Source organism: Delphinus delphis, chromosome 12, assembly GCF_949987515.2.
Source record: "Delphinus delphis chromosome 12, mDelDel1.2, whole genome shotgun sequence".
Lineage (NCBI taxonomy): Eukaryota > Metazoa > Chordata > Mammalia > Artiodactyla > Delphinidae > Delphinus > Delphinus delphis.
Genome location: NC_082694.2, coordinates 368,072 through 390,155, shown reverse-complemented (window position 1 = coordinate 390,155; position 22,084 = coordinate 368,072).

The following is a 22,084-nucleotide window of genomic DNA, read 5'->3' as shown; positions in this document are numbered from 1 at the left end:
TGACTTATTTCAGTTAGAATCATCATACCTGAATCCACTCATTGTGCTGCTAAGGGCCTGATGACACAGATTTCATTGCTGAGTGATATTGCTTTGTAAGTAAATACCACAACTTCTTTATCCATTTTTCACTTTCTGCGATGTTGAACTTGTACTGTAAACGAGGTTCTTGTAAACAGAGCTTTTCCAAACTTTGGGGTGGCTGTGTCTTTTAGATTTTAAATTCCCTAAGCTATAGGACCATAAGTGGAAGTGCCCTAGGCTCTGTTGCTTTGTTTTTTAGATGTTTCAGGAAACACCATACACTTCTCCCGAGTGGTTGTTGGCAATTTACATCCCGCCCATCAGCATAACAAGGCTCCCAGTTCTCCATGGCCTGTCCTGTCTTTCTGGATTTTACACTTTTTTCAGATGGCCCTTTTGACCGGGGGGAAGTGAGACTTCATTGTAGTGCAGATTTCCTTTGCAAGCTTGCTGGGTTGGCCAAAAAGGGCGCATGCGTTTTTTCCTGAATATATTCAGGAAAAAACGCATACGCCCTTTTTGGCCAAGTACATCATTGTGGACGTTCTGCCTCTTTTCCTATGCTTTCAATGCAATTCCAGTCTACCTCCTGAAATCGGTTTCCTGCAATTCTGCCCCGCTTTCAAGTCCTCTTGGCAGCCTTACTTCAGTATATTTTTGGACGATAGCTGTCATTTATAACTCTGCAGGTTTGTGAATTACAGTGCCCCTGAGCTCCTTTCTTCAACTCGCTTTCTTGTGAGCTGGCCGCAACACCGCAGGATGGCTTCAGGCCCTTATCTGGTTCCGGCACGGCACGCTGAGCCTTTGGTTATTTCCTCTTCCTGGTGGGAAATGAGAGTTAAATTTGCCCGTCCAGACACCTCCAGCTAGTCTCTCATTGGTTCTCGCTATTCCTGTTCATCTTCCGCAGAAATTGCAAACTGGGCCAAACAGGAGGTTAAAGGCGCTGACTCTCCAAGTCGGGAGAGTGTTAGTAAAGCGTCTGGAATGTTGCACCCGAGTACCAGGGTACGAAAACTGAGACATATTTGAACACGTCTCCCGTTCACACGGATGATCATACTCTTGGTTCCACATGCATGTTTTAGCTGAAGGAAGAATACCTTAAACCTGGGTAGTTGAAACCCGTGGAATGGGTACCATGCAATATAACTTCAAAGGGTCTTCATTTGCTCACCGAACCTCTCCAATCCTATCACTGCTGCGTTTATGCCCCTGTACACATGCTTGATTCTCTTTCGGAGACATAGCAATCCATAGGTTTTTAAGATACTTACTAGTCAGGTACATTCTTAGGTGTTTAATATGCGGTGTTGAGTCCATTTCATTGAGCAAGGAGTAGCTCTTGTCTATTCCATATTTGGCTTAAGGAACTTTATCTGTGCTCATTTCAATCTCTGGTTTTATACAGCACCCCAACTCACCTTTACCCTTAAGCAAGCATAAGTTGGTTTTCTAAATTTGAGACCCTGTTCTGTTCTGTAATTCAGTTCCTGTGTAGCCAAGTTTCCATTACGTGTATTAGTGATATCTTATGATGTTTCTTTTTCTGTGTGACTTATTTCAGTTAGAATCATCATACCTGAATCCACTCATTGTGATGCTAAGGGCCTGATGACATAGATTTCATTGCTGAGTGTTATTGCTTTGTAAGTAAATACCACAGCTTCTTTATCCATTTTTCATTTTCTGCGATGTTGAACTTGTACTGTAAACGAGGTTCTTGTAAACAGAGCCGTCCCAAACTTTGGGGTGGCTGTGTCTTTTTGATTTTAATTTCCCTAAGCTATAGGACCATAAGTGGAAGTGCCCTAGGCTCTGTTGCTTTGTTTTCTTGATGTTTCAGGAAACACCATACACTTCTCCCATGTGGTTGTTGGCAATTTACATCCCGCTCATCAGCATAACAAGGCTCCCAGTTCTCCATGTCCTGTCCTGCCTTTCTGGATTTTACACTTTTTTCAGATGGCCCTTTTGACCGGGGGGAAGTGAGACTTCATTGTAGTGCAGATTTCCTTTGCAAGCTTGCTTGGTTGGCCAAAAAGCGCGTATGCGTTTTTTCCTGAATATATTCAGGAAAAAACGCATACGCCCTTTTTGGCCAAGTGCATCATTGTGGACGTTCTGCCTCTTTTCCTATGCTTTCAATGCAATTGCAGTCTACCTCCTGAAATCGGGTTCCTGCAATTCTGCCCCGCTTTCAAGTCCTCTTGGCAGCCTTACTTCAGTATATTTTTGGACGATAGCTGTCATTTATAACTCTGCAGGTTTGTGAATTACAGTGCCCCTGAGCTCCTTTCTTCAACTCGTTTTCTTGTGAGCTGGCTGCAACACCGCTGGATGGCTTCAGGCCCTAATCTGGTTCCGGCACAGCACGCTGAGCCTCTGGTTATTTCCTCTTCCTGGTGGGAAATGAGAGTTAAATTTGCCCGACCAGACACCTCCAGCTAGTCTCTCATTGGTTCTCCCTATTCCTGTTCATCTTCCGCAGAAATTGCAAACTGGGCCAAACAGCAGGTTAAAGGTGCTGACTCTCCAAGTCGGGAGAGTGTTAGTAAAGCGTCTGGAATGTTGCACCCGAGTACCAGGGTACGAAAACTGAGACATATTTGAACACGTCTCCCGTTCACATGGTTGATCATACTCTGGGTTCCACATGCATGTTTTAGTTGAAGGAAGAATACCTAAAACCTGGGTAGTTGAAACCCGTGGAATGGGTACCATGCAATATGACTTCAAAGGGTCTTCATTTGCTCACCGAACCTTTCCAATCCTATCACTGCTGCGTTTATGCCCCTGTACACATGCTTGATTCTTTTTCGGAGACATAGCAATCCATAGGTTTTAAGATACTTACTAGTCAGGTACATTCTTAGGCGTTTAATATGGGGTGTTGAGTCCATTTCGTTGAGCAAGGAGTAGCTCTTGTTTATTCCATACTTCGCTTAAGGAACTTTATCTGTGCTCATTTCAATCTCTGGTTTTATGCAGCACCCCAACTCACCTTTCCCCTTAAGCAAGCATAAGTTGGTTTTCTAAATTTGAGACCCTGTTCTGTTTTGGAATGCAGTTCCTGTGTAGCCAAGTTTACATTCCGTGTATTACTGATATCTTATGATGTTTCTTTTTCTGTGTGACTTATTTCAGTTAGAATCATCGTACCTGAATCCACTCATTATGCTGCTACGGGCCTGATGACATAGATTTCATTGCTGAGTGATACTGCATTGTACATAAGTACCACAAGTTCTTTATCCATTTTTCACTTTCTGTGATATTGTACTTGTACGGTAAAAGAGGTTCTTGTAAACGGAGGCGTCCCAAACTGTGGGGTGGCTGTGTCTTTTTGATTTTAATTTCCCTAAGCTATAGGACCATAAGTGGAAGTGCCCTAGGCTCTGTTGCTTTGTTTTTTAGATGTTTCAGGAAACACCATACACTTCTCCTGAGTGTCTGTTGGCAATTTACATCCCGCCCATCAGCATAACAAGGCTCCCAGTTCTCCATGGCCTGTCCTGACTTTTTGGATTTTACACTTTTTTCAGATGGCCCTTTTGACCGGGGAGAAGTGAGACTTCATTGTAGTGCAGATTTCCTTTGCAAGTTTGCTTGGTTGTCCAAAAAGTGCGTATGCGTTTTTTCCTGAATATATTCAGGAAAAAACGCATACGCCCTTTTTGGCCAAGTGCATCATTGTGGACGTTCTGCCTCTTTTCCTATGCTTTCAATGCAATTCCAGTCTACCTCCTGAAATCGGTTTCCTGCAATTCTGCCCCGCTTTCAAGTCCTCTTGGCAGCCTTACTTCAGTATATTTTTGGACGATAGCTGTCATTTATAACTCTGCAGGTTTGTGAATGACAGTGCCCCTGAGCTCCTTTCTTCAACTCGCTTTCTTGTGAGCTGGCCGCAACACCGCAGGATGTCTTCAGGCCCTAATCTGGTTCTGGCACGGCACGCTGAGCCTTTGGTTAATTCCTCTTCCTGGTGGGAAATGAGAGTTAAATTTGCCCATCCAGACACCTCCAGCTAGTCTCTCATTGATTCTCGCTGTTCCTGTTCATCTTCCGCAGAAATTGCAAACTGGGCCAAACAGGAGGTTAAAGGGACTGACTCTCCAAGTGGGGAGAGTGTTAGTAAGCGTCTGGAATGTTGCACCCGAGTACCAGGGTACGAAAACTGAGACATATTTGAACACGTCTCCCGTTCACACGGATGATCATACTCTAGGTTCCACATGCATGTTTTAGCTGAAGGAAGAATACCTTAAACCTGGGTAGTTGAAACCCGTGGAATGGGTACCATGCAATATGACTTCAAAGGGTCTTCATTTGCTCACGAACCTCTCCAGTCCTATCACTGCTGCGTTTATGCCCCTGTACACATGCTTGATTCTATTTCGGAGACATAGCAATTCATAGGTTTTAAGATACTTACTAGTCAGGTACATTCTTAGGCGTTTAATATGCGGTGTTGAGTCCATTTCGTTGAGCAAGGAGTAGCTCTTGTCTATTCCATATTTGGCTTAAGAAACTTTATCTGTGCTCATTTCAATCTCTGGTTTTATGCAGCACCCCAACTCACCTTTCCCCTTAAGCAAGCATAAGTTGCTTTTTCTAAATTTGAGACCCTGTTCTGTTCTGTAATTCAGTTCCTGTGTAGCCAAGTTTACATTCCGTGTATTACTGATATCTTATGATGTTTCTTTTTCTGTGTGACTTATTTCAGTTAGAAAAATCATACCTGAATCCACTCATTGTGCTGCTAAGGGCCTGATGACATAGATTTCATTGCTGAGTGATATTGCATTGTACGTAAGTGCCACAAGTTCTTTATCCATTTTTCACTTTCTGTGATATTGAACTTGTACTGTAAACGAGGTTCTTGTAAACAGAGCCGTCCCAAACTTTGGGGTGGCTGTGTCTTTTTGATTTTAATTTCCCTAAGCTATAGGACCATAAGTGGAAGTGCCCTAGGTTCTGTTGCTTTGTTTTTTAGATGTTTCAGGAAACACCATACACTTCTCCAGAGTGGCTGTTGGCAATTTACATCCCGCCCATCAGCATAAGAAGGCTCCCAGTTCTCCATGGCCTGTCGTGCCTTTATGGATTTTACACTTTTTTCAGATGGCCCTTTTGACCAGGTGGAAATGAGACTTCATTGTAGTGCAGATTTCCTTTGCAAGCTTGCTTGGTTGGCCAAAAAGTGCGTATGCGTTTTTTCCTGAATATATTCAGGAAAAAACACATACGCCCTTTTTGGCCAAGTGCATCATTGTCGAGTTTCTGACTCTCTTCATATGCTTTCAATGCAATTCCAGTCTACCTCCTTAAATCGGTTTCCTACAATTCTGCCTTGCTTTCAATGCCTCTTCATAGCCTTACCTCAATATATTTTTTAAAAATAGTTGGCCTTTATAACTCTGCAGGTTTTTGAATTGCAGTGGCCCTTAGCTCCATTTTTTAGCTCTTATTTTTGTGGTATTGCCCCATAACCACAGGATTCCTTGAAGCCCTATTTTTCTTCTGGGGCCCCTGCTGTGCCTTTGGTTAATTCTTCTTACTGATTTGATATTAGAGTGACATGTGCCCATTGAAACCGCTACAGCTAGTTTCTCACTGGTTCCCCCTATTCCCATTCATCCTCTGCACTAACTGCAGACTGTGCGATACCAGAACTTAAAGGCATTGACTCCATGTGGGGATGTTGTTAGTAAAGCGGCTGGAATGTCGATCTGGAGCCCCAGGAGAGGAAAAATGAGGTGCGTTTTAGAAACCTTTCCCGATCATATGGTATACCAGTCGCTGGGTTTCCCAAGCATGGTTTAGCTGTAGGAAGATTCCCTTCAACCTGGAGTGTTGGGACCCTTGGACTGAGTAGCATGAAGTATTGCATTAAACTTTCGGCAGTTGCTCACCAAAGCTCACCAATCCTGTCAGCCCCAAGTGTCCAGCCTTATGTCTTATCCAGCTGTGGGTTTATATGTGGTCAATCCAGGTTGCATCACAGCCCCTGAGCGAATTTTGTAAGAATTTTTCTCTCTTTCATTGTTTCAGCGTTTTGTTTTTAAAATTTATTTCTATAATGGGGTTTAGCTCCTTTTCACTGCTGTGTTTGTGCCGCTCTGCACACACTTGATTCCCTTATGGAGATATATCAATACATGGGTTTTAAGATTCTTATTCCTCAGATATATTTCTCTGCGGTGTATAGGGTGTGTTGAGGCCTGTTCATTGAGCAAGGTGTAGATCTTGTCTAATACCTATTTGGTTTATTGAACGGTATCTGTGCTAATTTCAAACTCTGGTTTTATGCATCACCCCACCTCTCCTTTCCCCTTAAGCTGACATAAGTGTGTTTTCTAAATGTGAGACACTGTTCTGTTCTGTAATTCATTTCTTGTGCAGCCATATTTACCCTCCCTCTATAAGTGATATCTTATGATATGTTTCTTTTTCTGTTTGACTTATTTCAAGTAGTATTATCGGACCTAAATCCACTCTTTATCCTTCTACTAGCCTTATTACATTGATTTCATGGTGAAGAGATATTCCATTGTACATAAGTACCACATCTTCTTTATCCATTGTTCTCTTTCCTGGGATATTTAAGGTGTACTGAAGTTGAGGTTCTTGTAAACAGAGTAGCCTTAAACTGTGGTGTGCTTGTGTCTTGTTGATTTTTAGACTTCCCTAGATATACTCCCATGATTGGAAGTGTCCTATGCTCTGTAGCTCTGTTTTTTAGATGATTTAGGAACCACCATACACTTCTCCAGAGTGGCTCTCGGCAGTTCACACACTGCCCATCAGCGTATAAAGGCTCCCTGTTCTCCATGGCCTGTCCTGCATTTCTGGTTTTTACAATTTTTTAGGATGGCCCTTTTGACCGGGGGGAAGTGAGACTTCTTTGTTGTGCACATTTGCATTGCTTGCTTGCTTCGTTGCCCATAAAGTGCGTATGCGTTTTTTCCTGGATATAATCAGGAAAAAACGCATACGCCCTTTTGGGCCAACTGCATCATTGTCGAAATTCTGCCGCTTTTCATGTGCGTTAAAGACGAGTCCAATCTATCTCTTGAAATCTGTTTCTTGCAATTCTGTCTTGCATTCAGATCCTCTTCTTTGCCTTACCTCAACATATTTTTGGACGTTAGTTTTCATTTATAACTCTGCAGGTTTGTGAATTGCAGTGACCCTGAGCTCCATTTTTTAAGTTGCTCTTTTGTGAGCTGGCCTCAAACCCGCAGGATTGCTTCAGGCCCTATTTTGGCTCCGGCGAGGCAGGCAGAGCCTTTCTTTAATTCTTATTCTTAATGGGAAATTAGAGTGATATGTGCCCGTCCAAACCCCTACAACTCTTCTCTCATTGGTTCCCCCTCTTCCCGTTCATCCTCCTCACAATTTGCAAAATGTGTGAAACAGAAGTTTAAATGTGCTGATTCTCCAAGTGGGGAGATTCTAAGTAGCGTGGCTGGAATGGTGAACAGGAGCACCAGGAGAGGATAAATGAGGTGCATTTTAGACACATCTCCCGATCACATGGTGTACAGTCCTCTGGGTTTTCCATGCATGTTTTAGCTGTAGGAAGATCCCTTGAACCTGCAGATTTGGGACCCATTGAATGGGTACCAGGTAGTATTACTTTAAAGGGTGTGCATTTCCTCACCCAACCTCACATTTCTCTTAGCGCAAACAGTTTCCAGCCTTATGTCTCATCCTGCTGTGGGTCTAGATGTGTTCAATCCATGTTGCATCACTGTCCCTGAGGAAAAGTTGTAAGAGGTTTTCTCTGTCTCTCTGTCGTTTATTTTTTTCAATTTATTACTATATTGGTTACAGCTGATTTTCAAAGCTCTGTTTCTTGCTGCTGTACATCCACTTGATTCGCGTACAGAGAGACATCAATAAATTCTTTTTCAGATTCTTACCAGTCGTATATATTCTTTTCCGGTGACTTGAGTGTGCTGAGTGCAGTTCTTTTAGCTACCGTGTAGGCCTTGTTGATTATCAGTTTGGTATTTAGAATGGTATCTTTGCTAATTTCAACCTCCTGGATGATGCCTCACCCCTCCCCACCTTTCCCGTTTAGCAGCCTTATGCGTGTTTTCTACATATTTGACTATGTTTTTGTTTTGTAATTTATTTCATGTGTAGCCATTTTGGATTCCACCTTTAAGTGATATCTTATGATATGTGTCTTTTTCTTTTTGAATTCTGTCACTTAGAATGATCATACGTAACTCCTCCGGAGTCGTTACAACTGGCCATATTTCATTGATTTCCAGGCTGAATAATATTCCACTCTACCTAAGTACCACATCTCTATCCATTTTTTCCCTCCAGAGACATTTAAGTTATATCCTAGTCGAGGATCTTTTAAACAGAGAGGGGGTAAACATTGGGGTGCCTGTGTCCTCTCGATTTTTGTTTTTCCCAAGATATACGCCCATGAGTGCAAGTGCCCTATGCTCTGTAGCTCATTTTTTAGATGCTTTAGTAAACACAATACACTTCTCCAGAATGGCCGTTGGCAATATACATTTCCACTATAAGTCTCACAGGGCTCCCTCTTCTCGTTGCCCTGTCCTGCATTTCTGTTGTTTACGCTTTATGAGGATGGCTCTTCTGACTGATGCGAAGTGATATCTTTTGTAGTATTGACTTCCAGTGCCCACCTGTTTGGTTGGCTAAAAAAGTGTATGCCCTTTTCTTGAATATATACAGAAAAGAACGCATACACCCTTTTTGGCCAACTGCAATGTTGGCAATGTTCAGCTCCTTTTCTTGTGCTTAATGGCGAGTCCTTTCTACCTCCTCAAATCCCTTTCCTGCCATTCTCCCTTGCTTACAAGTCCTTTTCTCTGACTTTCCTCAAGACATTTTTCAGTGATGGATATTTTCAACTCTGCAGTTTTGTGAATTTTACTGCCCCTGAGTTCCATTGTTCAACTCGTGTTTATGGGAACTGGCCACAAAGCAGCGGGATTTCCTCAAGCCCTATACTGTTTCCATGGGCAACCCTAGCCTTTGGTCAATTCGTCTTCCTGATTGGAAATTAGAGTGACATGTGCCTGTCTGAACACCTAGGACTTGTCTCTCATTGTTCCTCATCCTTCCGCTTCATCCTCTGGACAAATTCCAAACTGTACGCAACAGGATGTTGACAGTGCTGACATCTCCAAGTGGGGAGACTGTTAGTAAAGACGCTGGAGGGGTGAACCCGAGCACCAGGAGATGAGGAGATGAGATGCCTTTTCCAAACTCTTCCCGATCAGACGGTATACCATCCTCTGGGTGTGACAGACATGTTTTAGCAGTAGGAAGAGTCCCATTCATGTAAGGAGAACACCAGGGCTTTTTCAAAATCAGTGTCTCCCCGAAACCCAAACTGGGGAAGTTTTTAAGCTACGGCTACACATATGTTCATTAAGGGCCTTGGGAAGTAGGCAGAGTCCAAACTTTAGATGATTGAAGTCTTCAGGGTCAGAAGCACTCACCACCAGCTTCCCTTAGGCTACACTTTAACTGTCATTGATAGATGATGTCAATAAAAATATCTATTCTTTTTCAGATTATTTCCCCTTATAGGTTATTGCAAAATGTTGAGTGTAGTTCCCTGTGCTATACAGTAGTTCCTTGTTGATGATCTATTTTATACATAGCAGTGTGTATGTGTTCATTCCAAACTGTTAATTTATCCCTCCTCCCACCTTTCCCCTTTGGTAATAATAAATTATAAGATTTTATACTTCTCAGAAATGGGGGAGCTGAAAGAGAGGTATCATTTTCAATGGAAAAGCATTTAAAACAAGATTGAAGGTTTAACCAAGATTATTAGCTGTACATCCTTGGAAAGAAATCACTTCGTTTCTCTAATATTGACCTGACAAATAAGACAAACCTTTTCACTGAACTTGCTTATAAAAAGTGATGGAAATATCAAATGGAAGTGTTAAAAACATCTTATTTTACCCGAGCCTTATACACTGTTCTATGTTAACTACAGTTTGGCTCACACATCTGTTCATTGAGGTTACAATAGTCTCAATTTCTGTTACTGATCCTCCAGAGTGGACCCCAACAAGTGTCCCCCTGCCCAGTGTCATTGGGGCCAACAGATCGAGACTGAGTTTGGTTCACAAGCAAAGGAAACTTTATATTTTGATCAGAGAATGGAAAGGTGAGAGCATGCACTACCCCGTGGGCTGTGGGCTGGGCTGCTGTGTAGAGATCCTGTCAGAGTCAGTGGGAGGGAGGGAGGCGGCGGAGCTCTCGAGGGCCGGGTTGGCTGTAGCTCAGGCTCTATATCGTGGAGTCTGCACTGGGCCCCAGGAGCTGAGGTGTCGACCCAGCCATTCTGCACTAGGAAATCTGGTCTGAAGTGCCGGGTGTGGAACCTCTGCATGCGGGACCCTAGGAGCACGTGAAATTAGACAAAGCACAAAGGATAAAAAAGGTTAGACTTGACTTTATTGCCCAGATTCTATTTTTATCTCCCAGGGATTTTTAATGGGCTTTGCTGGGGACAAACCCCTCCTCTGCCTTTTGTCCCGTTCCTCATTCTTGGAGTGCTGAGGGTGCAGACCCTTCTTCTGTAACTGCTGAGTGCTGAGTTGGGAGCCCTCATACCCTGGGGCGAGGGTCAGAGCTTCTCCCCAGCAGCCTCCCAGTGACGTTGATTGTCCCCAGGACCCCTGCCTCCCTGCTCGTCCACCTGAGCACCAGCATTGGAAGTGTTATAGATTCTAATGACCTTTAAGGGTCCAGGAAAGAGATGTGCAGAGACGCTGTGGGGGCCGGTTTCACCCCGCCCCACATTTGTTCGGCCACCTTAGGCTGACCGTCTCTGCCAGCCTAGATGCTCTGACCAGTAGTCTGCGCTTTCTTCAGTTAGGCCCCTGAATTAACGTACAAACAGCACCAGGTGTCAGAGCCCTGCCCGCTCAACTCCCAGACAGTCCAGGGTCAGTGGTGATCAAGGACCATGATGGCTACTGAGTCAACAGCCTTTTGAAGTAAACAGGAGTCCAGCCGGTCTTATTGGCCACCATCATCACGGTGTCTGTCGGCTTTTCTATGGTGACAGTGTGGTATACTGTTCCCCCGCCAAGATTATTAGCTCCCCTCTGGGTGCAGTAAGTCCTGCAAGCAGTAGTCTACTCTTTTGGGACACACTCTTGTTGTTTTATGAGAGAAACTCCAGGTCAAGTGATGTTCACACGAGTCGTCATGGTGCCCTGTTGCCCCCGGTTATCTCTCTGGATGTTGGAGTTGGAGGGCCTCCTCACTCGAGGTCGGTGTGCCCACGGAGCGAACCCTGCAACTTCAGGGCATGGTTGGTGGTTAGGATCACCACGTGGGGTCCTTTTCCCTTAGGCGGGAGGTGGCCTTTTGGGCTGCTGATTTCCAGGTTTTTAGATACCACCAGTATCTTGGCCAGATGTGGCAGTGGGCCAAGCCCCTTAGTGACCGTAGTTTATCCTACCTGGATGGCATTCTTGCATTGTTCCATTTCAAGTGGTCCCAGTTTTTGCACTAATTCTCCAATGGCGATTCACCTTTCACCGGGAATGTAAAGGTCAAAGGGTTTAGCTAAATTAGGGAGTTCCAGGGCAAGGGTCTGAATTGACTGCTCTTTCCATTCTTGAAAGGCCACTTCTGGATTCTATTCAAAAGGATCATCATCTTTTCCTTTCAGTGTTTCATATAGAGGCCCAGCTAGTAGACTGTAGCTAGGGATCCAGAAGCAGCAAACCCTGGCCTCCCCAGGAACCCCTAAGCTGTCTTCTAGTTTTAGAAAGGGGTAAGGCTGAAAATGGTTTCTTCCCTTTCCTGGGATGGGCTTCTCTGACCTTCTGTGAGAATGAAGCCCAGGCAGGTCACCGCAGTCTGTGATATTTGAGCTTTTTCTTGGACAACTTCTATCCTTTATTGGCTTGGTAGTTCAGAGGCCTCCTTAGTAGGGCTGGTGATCAGAATGTCGTCTGCATATTGAAGGAGGGTTTCCTTTTCCAGAGGTAGAACTTTTAGGTCTTTAGCTAAGCTTTCCCCAAAGATGGTGTGGGAATTTTTGCACCCTTGGGGCCAGACGGCCCGGAAGTATTGTTTTAGTTGTATGTTGAGTCCTGCCACTCACAAGCCAAAATTTCTTGTGACTCTGGGACTAATGGAATACAAAAGAAGGCATCATTGAAGACTAATACAGAATACCATGTCCTGGTGGTTGGTAGAATGACCAGCAGGGTGTAGGAATTAGGAGCAACTGGAGGTATATCCTCGGTGGCTTCACTGACTGTCCTGACATCATTTACCAGGTCCCCAGCAGCCCATGGGGCTCTCGTGGTCAGACCAATCCCAGAATATGGAGCTCACCTGGGCAGGTACCCCACCCCCACCCCAGCCCACGGGGCTCTCATGGTCAGGCCCCTCCCAGGATACAGAGCTACCCTTGCAGGTACCGTGGCAGGGCTGGGCACACAGGAACCGTGCACATAGCCCTCATTGCAGAGCACCCCCAGCTCACCTGTCGCTCAGAGCTGACACAGAGCACCTCAGAGCAGGACTTGAACTAACAAACAGCAGCTGCGACAGGTCTGTGACCCTGGGCATCACTCCGTGAGGCCTCCCTCCACCTGGTCTTCCAGAGACTTCCACTGCACCCGGGGCACCAGGCCTCTGTCTCCAACCACCACCCACTCCTCCTCTCCCTGACTCCTGGGTTCCTCTCATTAGGAGAGGGTTTTCTTGAAGTTGTCTCCCACTCATGGGCCAGATAAAATGATTAGAAAACAAGCCAAAGCTGCAGCCCCTTGTCTATCCTGACTCTCAGGAGCCCACACCTGTTCCTTGGACCTGGCCGGTTCAGCAAGTTCCATTTTCTGCAACTGTGAGCCCCTGAGGGGTGATGATTGGCTGACCTGGGCAGCCTTACCGTGCCGGCCAGCCCTCCCCAGGTGTGCCTGGGTTGAGATCAATATAAATACCACTCCAGGCAGCAAGAGCCCCTGCAGCCGTGCCTGACGCCATTTTCTCTGCCCTGTCAGCAGTCTCGGGGCTGGGCTGGTGGGAGGGAGTGAGAGGCCACGGCTTTGTGGGTGGCCCAGTGTGAGTGGGGCTCTGCTGGACTTTCTGCAGCAGTTGCCAGGCTGCCACCTGCTAAAGAAGAGGATGTGTCACCCATACCTGCTGCTGGAATTTCTCCCTGGGCAGAGGTGAGGAAGGAAAAAAGCAGTGGGGGCAGGGACAGGACGGGTATCTCAGGCAGGGAAATGGAAATCTTCCAGAAGAGCACCCAGGGCCAGGACCATCCTGGCTGGCCTGCAGGCACCAAGTCGGCCGGCATGCTGTCACTCGTGTGGCTCTATGGCCCTTCCTCTAGGCTTTCAAGTCCTTGTATATATTCAGGTGTTTTACCTGGGACGGGTGGGAATAGTTCAGCAGCAACTGGCCTGGGGCTCAGCTCACGTTTACTCACAGATGCCTCGGCACGGTGCCCCAGCTTTGCAATGAGGACGCTTGTTGCGTGGGGGCTGCTGGCTGAATGGGAGACGATTCCCCACCACTGACCAACTTCAGAATTGTTTACAACTGGAGCAAGTGCCCTGATACGGTTTTCCTCTGTGTAACTGGTGGGTTCTGTGTTTTTTTTCTCTTTTTCGTTTTTGGTTCAAGGTAGATTTTATTCCTCTTTTTTGTATTTACAGATATAAGCATGGAAATAATTTATTCATATAAATACATGTATGTGCAGGGAATAATTGTTTTTTCTGTTTTATTTTTTAAATTTTACTTCTTTTTAATTTTGAATTTTATTTTATATTTTTATACAGCAGGTTCTTATTGGTTATCTATTTTATACATATAAATGTATACATGCCAATCCCAGTCTCTCAACTCCTCCCACCACCACCCCCCCAACAGCTTTCCCCCCTTGTTGTCCATACGTTTGTTGTCTACATCTGTTGCTCTATTTATGCCTTGCAAAATGGTTAATCTGTACAGTTTTCCTAGGTTCCACATATATGCATGAATATACAAGATTTGTTTTTCTCTTTCTGACTTACTTCACTCTGTATGACAGTCTCTAGATCCATCGACGTCTCTACAAATGACCCAATTTCATTCCTTTTCATGGCTGAGTAATATTCCATTTTATATATGTACCACAGCTTTATGCATTCGTCTGTCTGTGGGCATTTAGGTTGCTTCCATTACCTCGATATTGTAAATAGTGATGCAATGAACATTGCGGTGAATGACTCTTTTTGATTTATGGTTTTGTCTGGGTATATGTCCAGTACTGGGATTGCTGTATCATATGGTAATTCTATTGTTAGTTTCTTAAGAAATTCCATATTGTTCTCCATAATGACTGTATCAATTTATATTCCCAACAATAGTGGAAGAGGGTTCCTTTTCTCCACACCCTTTCCAGCATTTTTTGTTTGTAGATTTTCAATGATGCCTATTCTACCAGGTGTGAGGTGATACCTCATTGTTGAATCCATTTCGTTGAGCAAGGGGTAGCTCTTGTCTATTACATATTTGGCTTATGGAACGGTATCTGTGCTAATTTCAAACTCTGCTTTTATGCAGCACCCCAACTCACCTTCCCCCTTAAGCAGGCATAAGTTGGTTTTCTAAACTTGAGACCCTGTTCTGTTTTGTAATTCAGTTCATGTGTAGCCAAGTTCACATTCTGTGTATTAGTGATACCTTATGATGTTTCTTTTTCTGTGTGACTTATTTCACTTAGAATCATCGTGCCTCAATGCACTCATTATGCTGGTACGGGCCTGGTGACATAGATTTCATTGCTGAGTGGTATTCTGTTGTACATAAGTACCGCAACTTCTTTATCCATTATTTGCTCTCTGGGATATTTAACTTGTGCCGTAGAAGAGATTTCTGTAAAAAGAGCCATCCCAAATTTTGGGGTTGCTGTGTCTTTTTGATATTAATTTCCCTAAGCTATAGGACCATAAGTGGAAGTGCCCTAGGCTCTGTTGCTTTGTTTTTTAGATGTTTCAGGAAACACCATACACATCTCCCGAGTGGTTGTTGGCAATTTACATCCCGCCCATCAGCATAACAAGGCTCCCAGTTCTCCATGGCCTGTCCTGCCTTTCTGGGTTTTACACTTTTTTCAGATGGCCCTTTTGACCGGGGGGAAGTGAGACTTCATTGTAGTGCAGATTTCCTTTGCAAGCTTGCTTGGTTGGCCAAAAAGGGCGTATGCGTTTTTTCCTGAATATATTCAGGAAAAAACGCATACGCCCTTTTGGCACAGTGCATCATTGTGGACGTTCTGCCTCTTTTCCTATGCTTTCAATGCAATTCCAGTCTACCTCCTGAAATCGGTATCCTGCAATTCTGCCCCGCTTTCAAGTCCTCTTGGCAGCCTTACTTCAGTATATTTTTGGACGATAGCTGTCATTTATAACTATGCAGGTTTGTGAATTACAGAGACCCTGAGCTCCTTTCTTCAACTCGCTTTCTTTTGAGCTGGCCGCAACACCGCAGGATGGCTTCAGGCCCTAATCTGGTTCCGGCACGGCACGCTGAGCCTTTGGTTATTTCCTCTTCCTGGTGGGAAATGAGAGTTAAATTTGCCCGTCCAGACACCTCCAGCTAGTCTCTCATTGGTTCTCCCTATTCCTGTTCATCTTCCGCAGAAATTGCAAACTGGGCCAAACAGGAGGTTAAAGGCGCTGACTCTCCAAGTCGGGAGAGTGTTAGTAAAGGGTCTGGAATGTTGCACCCGAGTACCAGGGGAGGAAAACTGAGCCATATTTGAACACGTCTCCCGTTCACATGGTTGATCATATGCGGGGTTCCACATGCATGTTTTAGCTGAAGGAAGAATACCTTAAACCTGGAGAGTTGAGACCCGTGTAATGGGTACCATGCAATATGACTTCAAAGGGTCTTCATTTGCTCACCGAACCTCTCCAATCCTATCACTGCTGCGTTTATGCCCCTGTACACATGCTTGATTCTCTTTCGGAGACATAGCAATCCATAGGTTTTAAGATACTTACTAGTCAGGTACATTCTTAGGCGTTTAATATGCGGTGTTGAGTACATTTCATTGAGCAAGGAGTAGCTCTTGTCTATTCCATATTTGGCTTAAGGAACTTTATCTGTGCTCATTTCAATCTCTGGTTTTATGCAGCACCCCAACTCACCTTTCCCCTTAAGCAAGCATAAGTTGGTTTTCTAAATTTGAGACCCTGTTCTGTTCTGTAATTCAGTTCCTGTGTAGCCAAGTTTACATTCCGTGTATTACTGATATCTTATGATGTTTCTTTTTCTGTGTGACTTATTTCAGTTAGAATCATCATACCTGAATCCACTCATTGTGCTGCTAAGGGCCTGATGACATAGATTTCATTGCTGAGTGATATTGCTTTGTAAGTAAATACCACAAATTCTTTATCCATTTTTCACTTTCTGTGATGTTGAACTTGTACTGTAAACGAGGTTCTTGTAAACAGAGGCGTCCCAAACATTGGGGTGGCTGTGTCTTTTTGATTTTAATTTCCCTAAGCTATAGGACCATAAGTGGCAGTGCCCTAGGCCCTGTTGCTTTGTTTGTTAGATGTTTCAGGAAACACCATACACTTCTCCCGAGTGTCTGTTGGCAATTTACATCCCGCCCATCAGCATAACAAGGCTCCCAGTTCTCCGTGGCCTGTCCTGCCTTTCTGGATTTTACACTTTTTTCAGATGGCCCTTTTGACCGGGGGGAAGTGAGACTTCATTGTAGTGCAGATTTCCTTTGCAAGCTTGCTTGGTTGGCCAAAAAGGGCGTATGCGTTTTTTCCTGAATATATTCAGGAAAAAACGCATACGCCCTTTTTGGCCAAGTGCATCATTGTGGACGTCCTGCCTCTTTTCCTATGCTTTCAATGCAATTCCAGTCTACCTCCTGAAATCGGTTTCCTGGAATTCTGCCCCGCTTTCAAGTCCTCTTGGCAGCCTTACTTCAGTCTATTTTTGGACGATAGCTGTCATTTATAACTCTGCAGGTTTGTGAATTACAGTGCCCCTGAGCTCCTTTCTTCAACTCGCTTTCTTGTGAGCTGGCCGCAACACCGCAGGATGGCTTCAGGCCCTAATCTGGTTCTGGCACGGCACGCTGAGCCTTTGGTTATTTCCTCTTCCTGGTGGGAAATGAGAGTTAAATTTGCCCGTCCACACACCTCCAGCTAGTCTCTCATTGGTTCTCGCTATTCCTGTTCATCTTCCGCAGAAATTGCAAACTGGGCCAAACAGGAGGTTAAAGGCGCTGACTCTCCAAGTGGGGAGAGTGTTAGTAAAGCGTCTGGAATGTTGCACCCGAGGACCAGGGTACGAAAACTGAGACATATTTGAACACGTCTCCCGATCACATGGTTGATCATACTCTGGGTTCCACAACCATGTTTTAGCTGAAGGAAGAATACCTAAAACCTGGGTAGTTGAAACCCGTGGAATGGGTACCATGCAATATGACTTCAAAGGGTCTTCATTTGCTCACCGAACCTCTCCATTCCTATCACTGCTGCGTTTATGCCCCTGTACACATGCCTGATTCCCCTTCAGAGACATAGCAATCCATAGGTTTTAAGATACTTACTAGTCAGGTACATTCTTAGGCGTTTAATATGCGGTGTTGAGTCCATTTCGTTGAGAAAGGAGTAGCTCTTGTCTATTCCATATTTGGCTTAAGGAACTTTATCTGTGCTCATTTCAATCTCTGGTTTTATGCAGCACCCCAACTCACCTTTACCCTTAAGCAAGCATAAGTTGGTTTTCTAAATTTGAGACCCTGTTCTGTTCTGTAATTCAGTTCCTCTGTAGCCAAGTTTCCATTCCGTGTATTACTGATATCTTATGATGTTTCTTTTTCTGTGTGACTTACTTCAGTTAGAATCATCATAACTGAATCCACTCATTGTGCTGCTAAGGGCCTGATGACATAGATTTCATTGCTGAGTGATACTGCATTGTACGTAAGTACCACAAGTTCTTTATCCATTTTTCACTTTCTGTGATATTGAACTTGTACGGTAAACGAGGTTCTTGTAAACGGAGGCGTCCCAAACTTTGGGGTGGCTGTGTCTTTTTGATTTTAATTTCCCTAAGCTATAGGACCATAAGTGGAAGTGCCCTAGGCTCTGTTGCTTTGTTTTTTAGATGTTTCAGGAAACACCATACACTTCTCCCGAGTGTCTGTTGGCAATTTACATCCCGCCCATCAGCATAACAAGGCTCCCAGTTCTCCATGGCCTGTCCTGCCTTTCTGGATTTTACACTTTTTTCAGATGGCCCTTTTGACCGGGGGGAAGTGAAACTTCATTGTAGTGCAGATTTCCTTTGCAAGCTTGCTTGGTTGGCCAAAAAGGGCGTATTCGTTTTTTCCTGAATATATTCAGGAAAAAACGCATACGCCCTTTTTGGCCAAGTGCATCATTGTGGACGTTCTGCCTCTTTTCCTATGCTTTCAATGCAATTCCAGTCTACCTCCTGAAATCGGTTTCCTGCAATTCTGCCCCGCTTTCAAGTCCTCTTGGCAGCCTTACTTCAGTCTATTTTTGGACGATAGCTGTCATTTATAACTCTGCAGGTTTGTGAATTACAGTGCCCCTGAGCTCCTTTCTTCAACTCGCTTTCTTGTGAGCTGGCCGCAACACCGCAGGATGGCTTCAGGCCCTAATCTGGTTCCGGCACGGCACGCTGAGCCTTTGGTTAATTCCTCTTCCGGGTGGGAAATGAGAGTTAAATTTGCCCGTCCAGACACCTCCAGCTAGTCTCTCATTGGTTCTCGCTATTCCTGTTCATCTTCTGCAGAAATTGCAAACTGGGCCAAACAGGAGGTTAAAGGTGCTGACTCTCCAAGTGGGGAGAGTGTTAGTAAAGTGTCTGGAATGTTGCACCCGAGGACCAGGGTACGAAAACTGAGACATATTTGAACACGTCTCCCGATCACATGGTTGATCATACTCTGGGTTCCACAACCATGTTTTAGCTGAAGGAAGAATACCTAAAACCTGGGTAGTTGAAACCCGTGGAATGGGTACCATGCAATATGACTTCAAAGGGTCTTCATTTGCTCACCGAACCTCTCCATTCCTATCACTGCTGCGTTTATGCCCCTGTACACATGCCTGATTCCCCTTCAGAGACATAGCAATCCATAGGTTTTAAGATACTTACTAGTCAGGTACATTCTTAGGCGTTTAATATGCGGTGTTGAGTCCATTTCGTTGAGAAAGGAGTAGCTCTTGTCTATTCCATATTTGGCTTAAGGAACTTTATCTGTGCTCATTTCAATCTCTGGTTTTATGCAGCACCCCAACTCACCTTTACCCTTAAGCAAGCATAAGTTGGTTTTCTAAATTTGAGACCCTGTTCTGTTCTGTAATTCAGTTCCTCTGTAGCCAAGTTTCCATTCCGTGTATTACTGATATCTTATGATGTTTCTTTTTCTGTGTGACTTACTTCAGTTAGAATCATCATAACTGAATCCACTCATTGTGCTGCTAAGGGCCTGATGACATAGATTTCATTGCTGAGTGATACTGCATTGTACGTAAGTACCACAAGTTCTTTATCCATTTTTCACTTTCTGTGATATTGAACTTGTACGGTAAACGAGGTTCTTGTAAACGGAGGCGTCCCAAACTTTGGGGTGGCTGTGTCTTTTTGATTTTAATTTCCCTAAGCTATAGGACCATAAGTGGAAGTGCCCTAGGCTCTGTTGCTTTGTTTTTTAGATGTTTCAGGAAACACCATACACTTCTCCCGAGTGTCTGTTGGCAATTTACATCCCGCCCATCAGCATAACAAGGCTCCCAGTTCTCCATGGCCTGTCCTGCCTTTCTGGATTTTACACTTTTTTCAGATGGCCCTTTTGACCGGGGGGAAGTGAAACTTCATTGTAGTGCAGATTTCCTTTGCAAGCTTGCTTGGTTGGCCAAAAAGGGCGTATGCGTTTTTTCCTGAATATATTCAGGAAAAAACGCATACGCCCTTTTTGGCCAAGTGCATCATTGTGGACGTTCTGCCTCTTTTCCTATGCTTTCAATGCAATTCCAGTCTACCTCCTGAAATCGGTTTCCTGCAATTCTGCCCCGCTTTCAAGTCCTCTTGGCAGCCTTACTTCAGTCTATTTTTGGACGATAGCTGTCATTTATAACTCTGCAGGTTTGTGAATTACAGTGCCCCTGAGCTCCTTTCTTCAACTCGCTTTCTTGTGAGCTGGCCGCAACACCGCAGGATGGCTTCAGGCCCTAATCTGGTTCCGGCACGGCACGCTGAGCCTTTGGTTAATTCCTCTTCCGGGTGGGAAATGAGAGTTAAATTTGCCCGTCCAGACACCTCCAGCTAGTCTCTCATTGGTTCTCGCTATTCCTGTTCATCTTCTGCAGAAATTGCAAACTGGGCCAAACAGGAGGTTAAAGGTGCTGACTCTCCAAGTGGGGAGAGTGTTAGTAAAGTGTCTGGAATGTTGCACCCGAGTACCAGGGTACGAAAACTGAGACATATTTGAACACGTCTCCCGATCACATGGTTGATCATACTCTGGGTTCCACATGCATGTTTTAGCTGAAGGAAGAATACCTAAAACCTGGGTAGTTGAAACCCGTGGAATGGGTACCATGCAATATGACTTCAAAGGGTCTTCATTTGCTCACCGAACCTCTCCAATCCTATCACTGCTGCGTTTATGCCCCTGTACACACGCTTCATTCTCTTTTGGAGACATAGCAATCCATAGGTTTTAAGATACTTACTAGTCAGGTACATTCTTAGGCGTTTAATATGGGGTTTTGAGTCCATTTCGTTGAGCAAGGAGTAGCTCTTGTCTATTCCATATTTGGCTTAAGGAACTTTATCTGTGCTCATTTCAATCTCTGGTTTTATGCAGCACCCCAACTCACCTTTCCCCTTAAGCAAGCATAAGTTGGTTTTCTAAATTTGAGACCCTGTTCTGTTTTGGAATGCAGTTCCTGTGTAGCCAAGTTTACTTTCCGTGTATTAGTGATATCTTATGATGTTTCTTTTTCTGTGTGACTTATTTCAGTTAGAATCATCGTACCTGAATCCACTCATTATGCTGCTACGGGCCTGATGACATAGATTTCATTGCTGAGTGATACTGCATTGTACGTAAGTACCACAAGTTCTTTATCCATTTTTCACTTTCTGTGATATTGAACTTGTACGGTAAACGAGGTTCTTGTAAACGGAGGCGTCCCAAACTTTGGGGTGGCTGTGTCTTTTTGATTTTAATTTCCCTAAGCTATAGGACCATAAGTGGAAGTGCCCTAGGCTCTGTTGCTTTGTTTTTTAGATGTTTCAGGAAACACCATACACTTCTCCCGAGTGTCTGTTGGCAATTTACATCCCGCCCATCAGCATAACAAGGCTCCCAGTTCTCCATGGCCTGTCCTGCCTTTCTGGATTTTACACTTTTTTCAGATGGCCCTTTTGACCGGGGGGAAGTGAGACTTCATTGTAGTGCAGATTTCCTTTGCAAGCTTGCTTGGTTGGCCAAAAAGGGCGTATGCGTTTTTTCCTGAATATATTCAGGAAAAAACGCATACGCCCTTTTTGGCCAAGTGCATCATTGTGGACGTTCTGCCTCTTTTCCTATGCTTTCAATGCAATTCCAGTCTACCTCCTGAAATCGGTTTCCTGCAATTCTGCCCCGCTTTCAAGTCCTCTTGGCAGCCTTACTTCAGTCTATTTTTGGACGATAGCTGTCATTTATAACTCTGCAGGTTTGTGAATTACAGTGCCCCTGAGCTCCTTTCTTCAACTCGCTTTCTTGTGACCTGGCCGCAACACCGCAGGATGGCCTCAGGCCCTAATCTGGTTCCGGCCCGGCATGCTGAGCCTTTGGTTAATTCCTCTTCCTGGTGGGAAATGAGAGTTAAATTTGCCTGTCCAGACACCTCCAGCTAGCCTCTCATTGGTTCTCGCTATTCCTGTTCATCTTCCGCAGAAATTGCAAACTGGGCCAAACAGGAGGTTAAAGGGACTGACTCTCCAAGTCGGGAGAGTGTTA